Here is a 6,210-nt window from a genome sequence, read left to right as displayed (position 1 = left end):
GTTCCGGCGTGTACAACGGCGGCAAGAACGGGCTCCGGCGTCCAGGTCAGTAGAGGAGGTCAAAAAACCCCTTCCAAAAGTTCAGGCCCCGAAAGCCGACACCTAAACGAGCACATATTTCAGTCGCGCTAAACTTAAATAATGGGAAGAGAAAATATCATGCAATTGAACTGCAGAGGCCTTGTTAAAAATCTTGATGATGTCTATGAGTTATTGCATTCCAATCAGCCAAGTGTAATGTGTCTCCAGGAAACCCAGATAAACTCCAGGCACAGAATGTTTTTGAATAGTCACGTGCTATTTAGGAGGTACAGGGAGGGTGATGGCACATCCTCAGGTGGTGTGGGCATCATTGCCTGGAAATCCTTGGCGGGCCACGATGTCCAACTACAGACCATCCTAGAGGCTGTTGCCTATAAAACGATAATATTCCAGAGGTTTATAACACTAGGTTCTGTTTACATCCCTCCTGACTACCAGCTCTCGAGCTCAGATTTCGACGGTCTGGTAGACCAGTTACCCGAAAATTTCATTGTGATAAGCGACGTGAATGCACCTATCTCTGTAGGGCTCCGCTCGCACGGATGCCCTAGGTCGCCTCATTGAGAAATTCTCAATATCGTCGGAAGCCTGTCTTTCTACCTGAAACAGCCAACACATTATAATATAGGACAAAACACTTATTCACACTTTGACTTGGCTTTTGGATATGCAGTTCTCTTTCCATTTCTTGAGTGCCCAGAAAACATCACATATACAATGATACAGCACCTACAATCAGACACTCTGCTAACCCTCCTCCACCTATATAATAAGATATGACGTTCGGGGCACATTTATTGATGATGGTTGTATGTTTATGGCGCAAGGCCAACTGGGGCAAAGAGCGCCAAAACAATAGTCATATATGAGGGGTGAAACCTTAAACACTAAGTAAATTTAGCAAAAACAAAAGTACAATCACAAAACGAGAATGAGCATGGCTGGTGTATAGGGCCAGTTTTGATTATGCATGATAAGAAATGAGGCTTAAAAACTTAATGCCTGACAAATACTCAAAGATACGTTTCACAGAAACCATGGCATCGTCACCAAGAAAAAGCGATGGATGTAGGGGAATATGTTGTCTGTAGAGTTCTCTGAATTGTTTGTGTCGTGTTGTGTGAAGTGCCTTGCCTGTTATTAGTATGTGTACTACAAATAGGGCCTCTCCGCACCTTCTGCACTGGGCTTAGGAGATCCCGTCAGCAGATACGAGTGAGTTGCATGCGTGTGCCCTATCCGTAGCCTACCCAAGGCGACTTCCGTGTGTCTGTTGTGTGAGTCAGATGTGTACCGTCCCAAGTGTGGCTTTATTACATGTAGTTTGTTGTCTGTCTGTTCGTCCCAGTGTGTTTGCCATGTTCTGCACAGGTGTTGTCTTATGTGTGGCTTGAGGTCTGTGTAGGGTATCGTTGTAATGTCTACAGTGTTCCTGAGTGCAGCAGCAGTGGCCCTCTCGTCTGCCAACTCATTCCCAGCGATCCCTGCGTGTCCTGGACCCAGCAGAGGACCAGCTCATGCTTTTGTGCATACACGGACATGATAGTGTTGAATAGAAGATTAACTATGTGGTTTTGGGGGGCTTGTGCGATGACAGTGCGCGAACAACACTCAAAGAATCTGTATAGATGATGGAATTGGGAATTTGAGTTTCAAGAATGTGTCGTACAATCAGTAAAATTCCATACGCTTCTGCTGAAAAAATTGTTGTGTGCACGCTCATGGTTCTGGCTGCATTGAAATTTGGACCATGAGCAGTGCACGCCACCATAGTGGAGGTTTTAGAAGCGTCACTATAAAATTCTGCACATGTGTACTTAAACTGCAAAGACAGAAATTGCTGCAGTATTGCAGCTCGTGGTACACGATTTTTGTCAAGTCTCATAAAAGAAAGGTCGCACGACACAGGGCGAACTTGCCAAGGCGGTAAACTGTTAGAAAAGGATGACCTGTACACATCTGAAACCAAAGCACTGAGATCCGAGGATCGCTCTCTCACTCTAAGTGAAAAGGGCAGAGGAACGGATGGGCAATTTACAAAGAGCAGAGATGTTGATGTATCGTTAAAAACAGGATAAAAAGGATGATTATTCAGTGACAAAATTTTAAAAGCATAAAGCAAGTTCATGTACGTTCGTTGGATCTCAAGGCTCTACTTATCACACTCGACATAAAGACTCTCGGCAGGGCTAGTGCGAAAAGCACCCGAAGCAAGACGAAGGCCCAAGTGTAGCACTGGGTCCAGAATTCGCAAGGCTGTCTTAGTCGCCGACCCATACACCACGCTGCCATTGTCTAAACGAGACCCGACCAACGCAGTATACAAGCGAAGCAGGAGTTCTTTGTCGGAACCGTAAGACTGGTGGGAGAGAACCTTAAGTATATTCATTGTTTTGGACATTTATTTTTAAGTTCCTTGATGTGGGGAATGAATGTGAGTTTGTGATCAAACACAACACCTAAGCACTTGCGCTCCTTGTTCACAGGAAGCGACACGCCATTAAGATGAATGTCTGGGTCCGGATGGACCCCGCGCTTCCTGGAGAACACAACGCAGGAGCTTTCAACAGGATTCAATTTAAAACCGTTCTTGTCTGCCCAGCCAGCAAGTTTCTTTACACAAAGCTGGACTTGACGTTCGCAGATTGACATATTGCATGATTTATAGGATATCTGGACGTCATCTACATACATGGAATAAGAGATTGTAGGTGGCAGTGGCTTACCAAGAGAGTTCATTTTTACTATGAAGAGAGTGCAGCTCGACACGCCACCTTGTGGCACGCCATTTTCTTGCGCGTGAACCTTTGAGAGTGCACCACCGACTCTTACTCGGAACACTCTGTCTGACAAGTAACTGACAAGAGCGTTCAACATGCTACCCGACACACCGAATGCCTTGAGGTCCCTAAGGATCCCATAACGCCAAGCAGTGTCGTATGCCTTCTCAAGGTCGAAAAACGCAGTTAAACAATACTGCTTGTGCGCGAAGGCATCCTTGATGTACGAGTCAAGAGCTAACAGTTCATCGTTCGTCGATCGCCCCACCCTGAAGCCTGCCTGGCAGCTCTCGAGAAGACCGTTGTACTCAAGGATGTACACGAGCCTGCGATTTATCATCTTCTTGAAGAGCTTGCACAGGCAGCTCGTCAGGGCAATAGGACGGTAACTTGAGGGGGACGACGGGTCCTTTCCCTCCTTCAAGAAAGCCACTACAATGGCCTCCCTTCAAGATTGTGGAACGTGCCCGGAAAGCCATATCTTGTTATATAGGTGTAAGAGTGCTAGAAGAGTGTCTGCGTGCAGGTGTTGTATCATTGTGTATGTGATGTTGTCTGGGCCTGGAGCTGAGGGTTTACACGTGCTCAAAGCAGCCCTCAGCTCATGCAGTGAAAACTCTGAGTTATAAGAAGATGATGACGTATTGTTATCTAGTAAAGGCTTGTTTTCGGCCGTTTGTTTGTGTTTCATTAAAGTGTTTGTGTAGTGTGCTGAACTAGAAACGTATTGAAAGTGTTGTGCGAGTGTGTCAGCCTGGTCTTTGAGTGTGTCCCTTGTTGTGCTGACCAGAGGCAGGCTGTTTGCTTGTTGTCCTTTGAGTTTGCGTATTCTCGTCCATACTTTCCGTGTTTCTGTGTATCAGTTTATTGATGTTATGAAGGAACGCCAACTCTCTTGTTTTGCCTCACGGCGCACACATTTTCCTAACGCCTTGGCCCTTTTGAATAAGAGGAGGTTTCCCGACGTGGGGTACCGACGAAGGATACCCCACGCCTTGTTCTGGGCCTCTCGCGCCCGCCTACAGTCCTCATCCCAACACGGCCTCCGCTGGTTGCGCGGGGCACCAGAGGCGTGGGGAATGAACTTTTCGGCGGCGTCGAGGATGTGCGCCGTGAGGAGTTGGGTAGCTTCTTCGACGTGTAGTTGCCCTATGGATGTGTGGTGTAGTTTGGATGTCTCTGTAAATGTATTCCAGTTGACTCGTGCTTCATTGAACCTATTATGGGAAGATGTACTGCATGGGCCTTTACCTATGTATGTGAGTGAGGTGGGGAAGTGGTCACTACCGTATGGGTCAGTGCCCACACCCCACTCGAGGAGAGGAAAGAGAACTGCTGAGCCAATCGCCAAGTCAAGACATGAGTATGTGTTGTGCCCTATGTTATGGTATGTAGGCTGTTTATTGTTGAAAAAGCATGCTCCTGAAGATGTAAGGAATTTCTCTATCAGGCGACCTCGGGCATCCATGCGAGAAGAGCCCCAAAGAGAGTTGTGCGCATTAGGGTCACCTGTCAGGATGTATGGTTCGGGCAGCAGGTCAACCAGCGCCTCAAAGTCAGAGCTTAAAAGTGAAACATCAGGAGGAATGTATATGGAGCATACCGTTATTAACCTATTGAATATTATTTTTCGAATTGCCACAGCCTCAAGGACAGTGTTCAGAGTGACAGGGTGGCAGGCTAAAGATTTCAGGGCAATTATGGCCACACCGCCCGAAGAGTGTGTGCAGCCATCCCTGTCCTTTCTGAAGACCATGTTACTATTCAAGAAATTTCTGTGCTTGGAATTCAGATGTGTTTCCTGAACACACATTACACTTGGCTGATTAGCATGCAGTATTTCGTATACATCGTCAAGATTTTTAAGAAGGCCTCTACAGTTCCATTGAATTATGTTTTCTCTTCCTATTATTTAGTGTGAGAGCTACTGGAGTGTGTGTGTTTGTGTCGTCTTTCGGGGCTGTGACTATCGCCTTTTTTGGCTTGTCGGGAGGCTTTGGCTTCGGGACGCGTTCCTTCCGGTGCACCGCAGGCAAGAACGGCACGACGTCCATCTCGTCGTTCGATGTCGTGGGTGTGCCCGTCGAACCCGGCCCCCCGGACTTGGCCCCCTTTAGGGTGCCCTTCGTTTGACCCGCCACCACCGCAGGTGTCGGAGGCACCAGAAGTGGCACGGGCAGTGCGGTGGCGGTGGGAGCCGGTGCGGGCCCGTGGTGTCCATGGCACCCTCCAACGCACTGGAGGATGAGGAGGCAGGGACGGGAGCGGCACCGGTCCCGACGGAAGAGGTTGCCACCACAACCGCTGCTGGCTCAGCGAGCGGTGCGGAGGCGGGTTGGGCTGCCAGAGGCAACCCTGGGGGGGGCGGGAACGGGACCAAGTCCGACTCGCGGTACTCGGGCCCCGCCGAAACCAGATGCCGCTCCGCCACCCGGCGAGCTGCGTCGGCGTACCTCCCCAGGGGGAAAGATGTTTTCAGTGACTTTGATGTTGATTATTTTCTTCTCTAATTGAAACTTTTCACATTTTCTGGAGTATGCCGCGTGTGGGCCCTGACAGTTTACGCAAAGAAATGGTTGAACGTTACAGTTGTCGGACGGGTGGTCGTGCTGGGCGCATTTTGCGCAGGTAAGTCGGCCGCGACAGGAGTTTGTGCCGTGCCCGAACCGTTGGCACTTGAAACAGCGCCGCGGGTTCGGGATGTACGGCCGGACTGAACATCGGATGTAACCAGCGTTGATGAATTCTGGAAGGGTGGACTTGTCAAAGGTTAGGATGAGGTGCTTTGTCGGTATTTGTTTATCGTCTCTGCGGATGGTTATGCGCCTGACCGCTGTTACGCCCTGACTATGAAGGCCATTCAGCAGGTCAGCTTCAGATTCTTTTAGTAGGTCATACTCGGAAATCACGCCCTGGTAGCTGTTAAGGCTGCGGTGGGGCGTGACTCGGATTGGCAGATCGGCGATGCTGGTTTGTGCAAGAAGTTTATTGGCCTGGTCCTTGCTACTGACCTCGACAAGAATTTCACCGGTTAGATGTTTTTTGGCCTTATACGACCCTCCAACAATACCGTCAAGAAACATGGAAATGAGAAATACCGACTGTGAAGCAAGAGGTTTTCCATAAGAGGTGGAATCCGTAGATTGGTCTACGGATTCCATCACGATGAAGCGAGGATAGTTGTTCGGTTTCGGAGGCCTCAAGTCAGGAAGTGGTGGAAAAGAAACTTCGGTGCGGCCCCTTTTCAGGGGCCGATCACGTCTGGGGGGGGTGGTTTGAAAATGCCATATAGCATAGTATAAATGCAGGGAGACGGGGGTACTTTCTTCTTTGACCTTACCCTGGTAGCCAAAGAGGTCCCGGAGCTCCCTGCCTGGTAACCAGACTC

The sequence above is a fragment of the Haemaphysalis longicornis genome, unplaced genomic scaffold (genome assembly GCF_048455015.1).
Source record: "Haemaphysalis longicornis isolate Haplotype H1 unplaced genomic scaffold, Haemaphysalis longicornis Haplotype H1 scaffold_4, whole genome shotgun sequence".
Classification (NCBI taxonomy): domain Eukaryota; kingdom Metazoa; phylum Arthropoda; class Arachnida; order Ixodida; family Ixodidae; genus Haemaphysalis; species Haemaphysalis longicornis.
Note: the sequence above shows the minus strand (reverse complement) of the source record.